Source organism: Mya arenaria, chromosome 4 (genome assembly GCF_026914265.1).
Source record: "Mya arenaria isolate MELC-2E11 chromosome 4, ASM2691426v1".
Classification (NCBI taxonomy): Eukaryota; Metazoa; Mollusca; class Bivalvia; order Myida; family Myidae; genus Mya; species Mya arenaria.
In genome coordinates, this window is record NC_069125.1 from 33,138,116 (window position 1) to 33,148,965 (window position 10,850).

The following is a 10,850-nucleotide window of genomic DNA, read 5'->3' on the forward strand; positions in this document are numbered from 1 at the left end:
CCCATTTTTTGATAAAAAATCCCTGCCTAAAATGATATTTCTATTTATGTTTGGGACAACATAAAATTCGTGCACTTTGTGAACTCGGCCGATTTTAAATTTTAATTGTACTGAGCCATCAACTTGTAGCGAATTACCGTTAACTGATTGTAAATGAGCGCGTTTATTTGAGAGTTTAGGTTTGTTTTGTAATAACCTAAGGGCCTTTCGACTAATTAAACAAACTTCAGCACCTGTGTCTACTAAACTTCTAAAAGAAATGTTTCCTATTTTTATCAGACATGAATTTGGATTCCCACAAATTGCTATAGTGAATGTTGACATATGTTTTCTCCTATCACCGACTTCTTTATGATAAGAGACTCCTAGTTTTTTTGATTACGTGAGGCGTAATATGGTCTCCTGCCATTTCGACATTCCCTTTGAAAATGACCCATTTTCCCACAATTCCAACATTCAATCTTTGATTTCCAATCGTTATTTGGCCTATCACTAATTTGGTTATTTTGAACTTGAAATTCTTTACCTATGGCATTTATTTCGCGTTTTCTTGATTTACAATCTTTTATGTTATGACCGGGCCGTCTACAGTATATGCAGTATTTATTTGGTCTTAAATGATCAATTTCCATAGGTTCATGCCTATCATTGATGCTAATATCATGCCTGCTATTTTGACTCGGCGCATTACCTATTCGAAGATTAAATCTAGTTCTAAGATTTTGTTCATTTGTTGCACTACGCACCGCGGCTTGAAGAGTATCTGGATTTTCTCGCATTACTTTCATTTTTAGGAAATCATGTGCCAAACCATCAATAAAGAACCCTATTAGTTGCCTTTCAATAACTATTAGGTCGCCGTTATGACCTACAAAAGCTTCTTCCGCCATCGTTAAAAGTCGTTCTGCATATATTTGAACATTTTCCCCTGGTGTCTGTTTTATTGCCCTTAATAGACAGAAAGCATGTTGTGGATCTTGTACTTCCGAAAATCTTGATTTTAATTCCCCTTTTAGTGTATCCCAGTTATCATCAGGGTTACTTTTTAGATATCTTTGTATAAAATCACTAACTGCATTTTTGCTAGACTGATAAGCTACCATTTTTAACCTTTCGCTATCTAGACCCGTAAGAACGCCGTATTTTTCAATATTTTTTATCCAATATTTGAATTGTTTCGTATCCCCGTCAAAATATGGTACTACTTGTGCTATACTCTGAGTGCCTACTACAGCCGATACATTTTGTAATTGTTCCCCTAAATTTTGAAAAATTCTACTAATATCTGGTTCTGCCATTTCTCTATGTTATCCAATAAAACCGAAATTGTCACTCACCCCTTTTTCGTTTCAGGTTCGTACTTCGCCGTTGTGTTCCACGTCAACTTTGCTCTTATCCTTGGTCAGCAGGCGCCAAACTTTTACGTGTCACGTAACGCCAACGCTCACTTAACTTTCGTGATAGTTCGTTCAGTAACCAACCAACAACTGTTCAAGTGTTCTAAGTCTTTATTGTTCAACGTTCTTTCTAAGTATAATAATCAGTATATAATAAAGTATCATACGGGCCATATGTCTAGTCCACGCCCAAAATCTAACCTAACTAAAATGAGTAACATGCGTTCATATATACTGCTGATCTCGTCCAGTTTGTGACAGGTATGCATATCTAATATCTTATTACAGACGAAGGGATGTATTCTATAGTCATGAACTGTCACGCTAATTGGTCTAATAGCCAGCGGCTATCACGAACTGTCAGCATCTAAGTATATCTACATTTGATCCCATGATGGAGTATTTGCTTTTTGATACAAATATGGAGTATTTACTTTTTGATACAAATAAATTTTGAATTCTATTATTGATTTTTGGTAATTACTTTAAAGTGTTTCATACGTAACTTTTATGTTACGTAACACTTTAAAGTTGATACGTAACGACGGTTACGTGACAGTTTCAATTTAATTCGTTGCAGCATACGCATGACTGAGCCCTGTTATTATAAATGCTGATAGGTTTGCAATTAACGAGCAGAACAAATGGTTTGAAATAACGATGTAAAATATATTTTAGTAACAAATTTCGAACATTGATTTTATCTGTTTTAATTTATTTCTTATCGTTGAAGCATACGCATGACTAAGACATGTTATTATAAATGCTGATAGGTTTGCATTTAACGAGCAGAACAAATGGTTTGAAATAACGATGTAAAATATATTTATGTGAGAAATTAAAACTGTTAAAATCCAATTAAAACATCGCTCTGGGAACGTACTTGTTAATAATGAAATAGTAGATCATATTAGAAAGAGCGCTTTTAACAACAAAACAATTCATTTAATTCGGTTAGTGAACTCGAAGACAAACGAAAGTCTGTATATTTTCGATTTTCCGTTTTTTCTCTCAACAGATCTATACTGTCATTTGCAAATATAAAATTTAAATATCTATTTAAATGTGTTCGGCATTTTAGTATAATAGACATATGGTCTCTTTAGCACAGATCGATACCTTTGATTAGTGGTGTTTATTTTGTTGAACAAAGTTTTATTTAGATTTGTATAACAATGCAAAACTAACAAATCGAGAAGTTCATCAGCTAAACAAAGCAGTCATTTCAGAAAAAACACCACCGGCATTTATTTGATTTTCTCCGATTAGTTTTAGTTTATTCCGCTTATGAAGTCATAATCATTAGCCTCACACTTCCTGTATAGTTATAGATTGTAACATTTTGTATTAATCATTAAATAAGTTGATGTTCATTTACTCCAAAGCGGTAACAATTGAACGACAAAGTCAACCAGACAAAATATTTTTTGTGGAATAAATATGTGAGTTCAGGCCCGTCGGATTTAAAAGTTGCCTTTTAATAATTGAGAAATAGATTGACATTTTTTCTCATAGACTTTCCTTGTTGTTTTTTTTCATCTTGGTTGACAGCAAACTACATTTTTCGAAAAGCGGATTGTTTTACACATTTATTGTCAAACAAAAGACAGCAAGACAAGCGAGATGATTTTTTGCTGTTTACAATTGTTATACACAGCCTCATATAGAAAAATCCTATACTAGCAATATTATTATCGGTATGAAAATTATCAGACATAAAAAAGTCTACATTGTTTTGTCAGTGAGTTTTGATTAGATTTAAAACAAGCGCGTATAAGATTAAGCAATATGTCTTTGGTGGTCCATACCATGTGACATGGCTTAACGAATACACATTCGAATAACCACAGCTTATTTAAGCTCTGAAATAAACATTTAAGTTCCTCCCTCGTTTGTTTGTCCTACAAACTTAGACATATCAAAGCATTCCAGAAGCCTTTGAGGGACATAATGCCAATAAGAAATGACTGTTATCGTTTTGAATCGTCTCCTTTGTAAGGAAAAGAAGCATTGGGTTGTTTTAAGTATTTTTATTATAAGGGCAAATGTAGCGTCAAATATTGCCTGCTGTCACATAATTCTCTTTCTTATGAAATAAACTTGTAGCATAGTCTGTGAATTTTACTAACATATTAAGATATCTGATGCACATAAAGACGGTTTTAATGTTTGGTACGCTCTCCCGTGTAGCACATCGCAGACTATCTAGTTAGGCCATAGGAGTACAAATATTTTAATGCCATGAAACACTTTTGTATCTCGATCCAGCAACGTCCAAAAATATCTTAACGAAATCCATAGGGTATATGATACATCATATGTTTGTCCTGGACCTTGTAGCAAATTGCATACACCAACCAAAATCTGTCATTAGGCCACACAATATCGTTCGTCGAATTCACGATAATGCTTCTCTTTTCATTTTTTAAACGGCCACTCCTATATTCGCAAAATGTAGTTGACAAATGTTGATACTTTGTATACCTAAACAGCTTTTGTGCTTAAGAAAGATTGCATCAATACACACAATTATTTGATATGCTTTACTCAGTCTTTGTTTGGATTATTTCATATTTGTTTCGCTGCATAACTTATATACGGTATGCATTGTAAAATGTATGTGTATATTTTATTCAATATTTCGTTGTTTAATGATCTAGTTTCATTGTAGGTGACCTAGATTCATTAAAGTAAACTTTGTTTTGTCCATGTGATATTTGTAGAATGTAATAATCAGGATTGTTTAAAATATGTTCGAATTTTCTATTTAATCCATGTAAAATATTTTTTGAATGCTCAAGATGTTTGAAGATTTGAGAATAGGCTTTTTGTAACAAGTTCTGGAACTTTCTGCAAACTTCTCTGATCTTTGGTCTTAGGGTAAAATTACATTTGTTTCTATTAAAGTTTGACCTATGCTTGATATTGTAGGATTTAATTGCATAATCATGTAAGGATAATCTTTTGTGGAAATTATACTGAAAATATTCATATAGTTGTTCGACAGTCCCTGCCTATAAAATTACGAGTACATGCAAGAATCAGTAGAGCTATTTGATTTTGGACATTATTCTTTATTCTAGGTATTCAATTATGCGAACTATTTATTTGTTTGCCAGAACTGTAATTACTGGTGATTAACTGTTCGTTAATGAAATGTGTCCGTGTCGTTTAAGTTTGTTGCTGGTTTCACCGTGTTTGGTGGTCGTAACAGACTTTTAATTTAGATCTCCTTTGTGTGGTTAGTTGTCACGGCTGGAGCCTCAGTTTTAAATGAAACTTTTTATAATGCCGAAAGGTTTGCAGACATCAGCTTGAATGTCCGATGCTTGAATGAACAGTTTACAAAATATGTGTTCTACAAGGTAATATCGGGTCCTTTATTCTGGATATGTCCATTGACATACACTATTACGCAGTGGAGTCGTTGCGCAGTTCAAACGCTGTCATCAGTTACTAATAGTAGTGACATAAACATCAAAAGCCAAACGTTGACCGGCACATGCTTCTCAACTAGGCATCCTGGGTTCGATTCCAGGCCAGGGCGCATGCGAGTTTAGTTTGTGGTGACTAAGCCGGGCAAGGAAAATGTTCAGTATTTTTACTAATATAAGCCAACAGTTTATTACTTTCTTTAGAGCCTATTAGCTTCGGTTCCATGACGGAGGGGCTGCTTGTCATAATCGACGTGCCACGTTCACCCTTGAACTAAATGCAACTTATATATGTTCCCAATCAGAAAGGGACAGTGATTGTGTATGGTATTATTATCGAATATTACTACTGTTTGCGAATTAGACATGCAAGGCCGTTTTAAACCAAAAAGACGGTCAATTTGAATCGTCCCTAGTTTTACGAGTGTAATTCAAAATTATGGTTTTATGGATCAGAAAAGATTAAAACCACATTTAAAAACCGTAAATTTATGGATGATTTGCAGGGATAACAGTCCGCGTGTTCAGTAGTTTTTTCAACGTGATACGAAAAGATATATACGCTAAATCGTTGCAGGCGGTTTTGTAATAGTGTAATGTTAATCAACAGGTTTCAATTATTTTAATGGTTTTGGGCTGTATAACTGCCGCGACGTTCAATGCATAGAAACTGAAAATATATGATCAACATTAGTTCCCTTTGCACACCTGAGAACAAATGCACTACTTGTTCTGAACATGAGAAATAATATCACCAATTATTTTGCTTCAATTTAACTCTACAGTATTTTTCCCTACGTGATACGTAAAACTATTCGCCAAATTGTTCATGGCGACACTCGGTTTCTTCGATGTTGCACTGGATTCAAGATTAACGTCATAGGTTAGAGCAGAGTTAAAGCCATCGTCACTCAATTCTTCCACATTGAAATTTGCAAACTGCCGTAGCCTTTTGCCAACAAATGCACTTGTTTAGGTCTTAACACGACCAATACTATTCTTAAAAATTACAGGCTTTCTCTTCTAGCTTCAATTCACTTTTTATCGTTGCGGCATACGCTTGACTGAGCCCTGTTATTATAAACGCCGATATGTATGCATGTAACGAGCGGAACAAATGGTTTGAAATTACGATGTAAATTATATTTATGTACGACATGCAGACTGTTAAAATCGAATTATAACATGTCGTGCCCGCAATTTGAAGTTAACGTATTATCGCTCTGAGACCGTACTGGTTAATGATGAAGTAGTAGACCATATTAGAAGATGATCAATTTGCAACTATGAAATAGTTAAATGTGTTCGGCATCTCTTATTACAATGGAAAATAGTGTCTTTAAAGCTGCACTCTCACAGATTGAACGTTTTGACAACTTTTTTAATTTTTGTCTTGTTTTGCGAAAATCCATGGACACCAGTTATATACGACTGCTGACAAAAAATAAGATCGAAGATTTTTATATTTAAGTTCAAAAATTGATATTTTATGCATATTCCTTAAACCGTCAGTAACGGTTTAAGCCAAAAAACATTAATTTTCGAACGGAAATATGAAAATCTGCAATCTGATCTTTTGTCAGCAATTTTATATCATTTCGCAGATATATACGCAAAAATTTGCTCTTTCCAAGACAAAAAATAAAAAAAGTTGTAAAAATGGTAAATCTGTGAGAGTGCAGCTTCAACACTGATCGATAACTTTAATAAGTTGTGTTTATTATTTCAAACAAACTTTTATATGGATTTGTATGACAATGCAAGAAAGTAACTTTTTATGATGTCGTAACCATTGACCTTTCCACATTCTGTATGGTATAGGATCGTTACATTTGGTATTAATCGTTTAAAGAAATTCATGTTCATTTATTCCATTATAGTAAAATAAAAAAAAATAACGACGCAGTCAGCAAGACAAAAGATTTTGTTGGAATAAAAATGAAGGTTTGGATTCAAAAGCTATTTTTCTTAATATTTGAGTTATAGATTGACTTTTCTATATATAATATAATATAGAATATAATTCTGATCAACAGCAAATTATCAAAATAGTGTTGTTGTCCGGGAGACAACAAAAAGATGAGCGAGAAGAAAATTTGCTGTAAACAATTAGTATGCACAGTCTCATATAGAAATTAGCCCTTCAATAGCAAAATAATAATCGGTTTAAAAATTATCAGTGCCATTTAAAAAGGTATATCATCTTTAGTCGGTGAGTGTTGGTTTAATTTGAATCAAGCCTGTTAAGCAATATTGTTTGGTTGGATAATGACCGTTTGACTTGATTTCACGAATTAACCGCAGCTTAAAAGGCTCTGAAATAACCATTAATTTTAAGTTTCTCCCTCATTCGTTTTGCCTACGAATTGAGACATATTGAAACCTTCCAGAAGCCTATGAGGGACATAATCCAATACGAAATGATTGTTATCGTTTTGAGTGTTCTCCCTTATATATTTACCGATGTCTAGACTAAAACTTATCTCATACACTATCATTTGAAGCATATACAATTAGCTCTTTAATGTTTGTTGTTCTTTTGTATACCCTGCAGCATTGTATAGCACGTGCTTATATTGTCCACATGCTATCTTTTGGCTATTATTATTTTTATTGATTTAATTGGTTAATAGTTTTCCTTGAAAACATATTGACCAACCAATTAGAAGCTTTTGATAACCGAAAAGCATTTTATGGTGTCAATGACAACACTGTCTAGATTCATATTTGTTTATATGTATATACGAGCAGGCAAGACTTTGAGATGCATGGAATTGCTCGAAATATTATTCTTACGACAGAAGTAATCATTTATACTTGACAATAACAAACACTGTTTCATATAATAAGATTGAAAAACTAATAGTTAGTGCAAAAGAAACAGTTAAATAGCTAGGGTAGTGTTTCTTAATTTCATTGCACCTTTAACATATTTAGACGCTTAAAACAGCATTCTCGTTGCAGTTGATATTAAGAACGACCTTAACCTATTTATAGAAGGCCATGATGTATTACCTACATAGTTAGATATTAGTTCACTGATGAGTGAATAACACAACATAAGGCGATGCTCTACCATATTTGAAGAACAATATCTACTTTGCAATACCTTTATATCTGCCTGTTATTATTTCAAAAAGAAGAATTCCAGTCGTGTTTAAATTAATCACGTTTTCTTCATTTAAACATCGTAAGATCAGTCATATACAAATCAAAGTAAGCTTTATATTCATGAAGCAGTATGGAATTAAAGCGAAGAAATAATAGAGCTAGTTTTGTTATATCGATCACTGTACCGGCTAAAAAAAATTATAGTTATTTTAGAGCGTCTTAGAATTTCAGATATTTCAGTGACTAAAGTCTTAAAGTTCCTAAAGAAAGATAAAGCCAAAAGATCCTGAGCTACTTTGTCTGCTCCTTTATATATTACCAGTTGCATAACAGACCCAAAGTCAGCCGATCAAAAAGTTATGTTCTCTCAAGAGTTTCTTGGGGTAGTTTACATAATATTTGGGGTAACTTACATAATTTGGGGTAACTTACATAATTTGGGGTAACTTACATAATTTGGGGTAACTTACATAATAGTTGGGGTCCCTTGCATAATAGTTAGGGTAACTCTTGTGTAATAGTTTGGGTCTCTTATATAATAGTTAAGGTCCCTAAAATATGTACTTATGTAATAGTTTGGGTTTCTTGAGTACCTTTGGTCACTGAGTGCATTCATACTTATTTACAAATATTCATTCTATTTCTACAAAACTGGGAAGGATAAGAGTGGCAAGAAGTAAAGTAAACATTTCAGCTACTATACTAAGGAGCTTATTTTGAGTATACAAATCTCATTAAGATGACACCATATGTGCAAAGAATACCAACAAGTAAAGCAAAAACTTACTTTGAGTAATTAACTATGTTTTTATTGATAATTATGCAGTACTTTTAAAATTGTTACACTAATACGCATGGCTCATACTCATCCTGAGACAGTTCTAGCTTTCCATTTCATGTCAACTATTACAGGATGCATAATTTTTATTTTTATATATTATTTTTATTCCTTCTTAAATAAATGAAGATACCAAATCTTCCCTTTTGTCCGCTTAATTTCTATTATTTTTCCTTTTCTTAATAATCAGGTTAAAAGTAAAAGTTTGTAGCTTTTTACTTGTTTTCTTATATAATTTATGTAGGATGTTCGCTGTTGCATCTTTTAACGATTGCATACCAAATATATCATATTGAATATATTAAGTAGTATATTTAGTTATATATCACGCCTCCAACATAAATGACGCAACGCCATTGGTCCAGGACTGGTCACGTGGTGACCCCATATTTTTCCATATTGGTTCACCAAATTTATATCGTACCAAAATGGCGTCTATTTTCCGATTCCGATGAATAAATGAAACATTTAAACATGTAAACAGGTTGTCGACGTAATATATACGTTACGGAGTTAGTAAGTGACCCGATATGGGATATACGGGGTGCAGGAAACCATATATGGTTTCATTTTCCCCGTATTTCCCATATTGGGTCACCTACTAACCCCGTAACTTATAATATTGATATAGATATGCTGTAAAATCTGATGGGTTTAAAGCTTCCAATGTCTCTTTTATCTCCCACCTCAGATAAGTAGATCCAATAATTTAGCTATGCTAGAAATTCTTATCTTGCCCACGGGCGAAGATAAAATGCCCGTATGGAACTTCTTTTTAATGGTATCCACATTGTAATTACCTCCCTTGTTAAAGACTGTCGTCTGTAGCATTATGAAAACATTTTTGTGGTAATATTTAGAACGCTAATTAATTATTTCTCCCTTCAAATGTCACCATAAAACAGTTATCACGCACCTTTCATGAAATAATACTTCAGTACTATTTAAAGATCGATTTGACTAATAACATCATCTGAATCGCTACGCGCATATCCATGACAACCACAAATTATCGCATATTCATGCGCACTTATTTTTACTAAGCACAAAAGAGTTCCAGCAAAAAATACATTTTTACTTAATTTTGTTTAACTGAGGTGGGAGAAAAAGCATCTACCATAGCCGCTCGGTAAACCTCTTTCCCTACGCACAGGTCGGGATGAACCTATCTTACACCCGCGGCCATGGAAGATACTTATAATCTCGTTATAAGTAGTTATGTGTTTTATGTAAATGACTTTTATATGTTTTGTCCATGTACAAAAATGAGACGGAAATAAACGAATGAATACCTTTTAGTTTATGGTCTGCTCAATTTCTTTATTTACTTGTATAATAAAAGACAATCGATGTGGTAAACACTGCCATATTAAACTGACATAATACCATTACTTGAGTATACTGTTGTAGAATTTGTACATCAATACGCTTTTAATATTCTATAAAAAGTGTATATGAAATTCAATTCATAATTTGTTTTCGTTGTTTATTTCCGTTTGATTTTCTTAAGAAATGGTTCTTTAATATATAAATGTACAGATACGAATTTAATTTGCGTTTAGATAGTGTTAGTAAATTTGATGAATATATTTAAATATTATTAAACTATAAACCAGTGGTTGTGGCAGCGGATCAGAAGTACAGGATTTAGGTTCTTCATATTGCCTTAAGTAAGTACAGATAAAGAGTTTCTTCTATATACTTTATAGTTTCTCGCCTGCATCGCGGCTTATTAGCGCACTGAGTTTCTATTTCTTATATGAACCAACGTATCGGGATTCAGCCATCATGTTAGTTTAAACTTATTTAATTTTACAACGATTGTGAAACAAGCTATTGCAACTTATATTTATGACTCTAGTTAGCACGATGTTGCGCGAGAGTGTGGTCTTGAGTTGTGGGGGAAACCGGAGTACCCGGAGAAAACCCACTTGTCCGGCTTGGTGACCACTAACCAAACTCACATGCGCCAAAGCCGGGATGCCTTGGTGAGAGGCGGATGCGCTAACATCTGCCCTAACCGGAAAACCATGATGTTATCATAAGTTTTGTAGTTATTCACCCGACTTT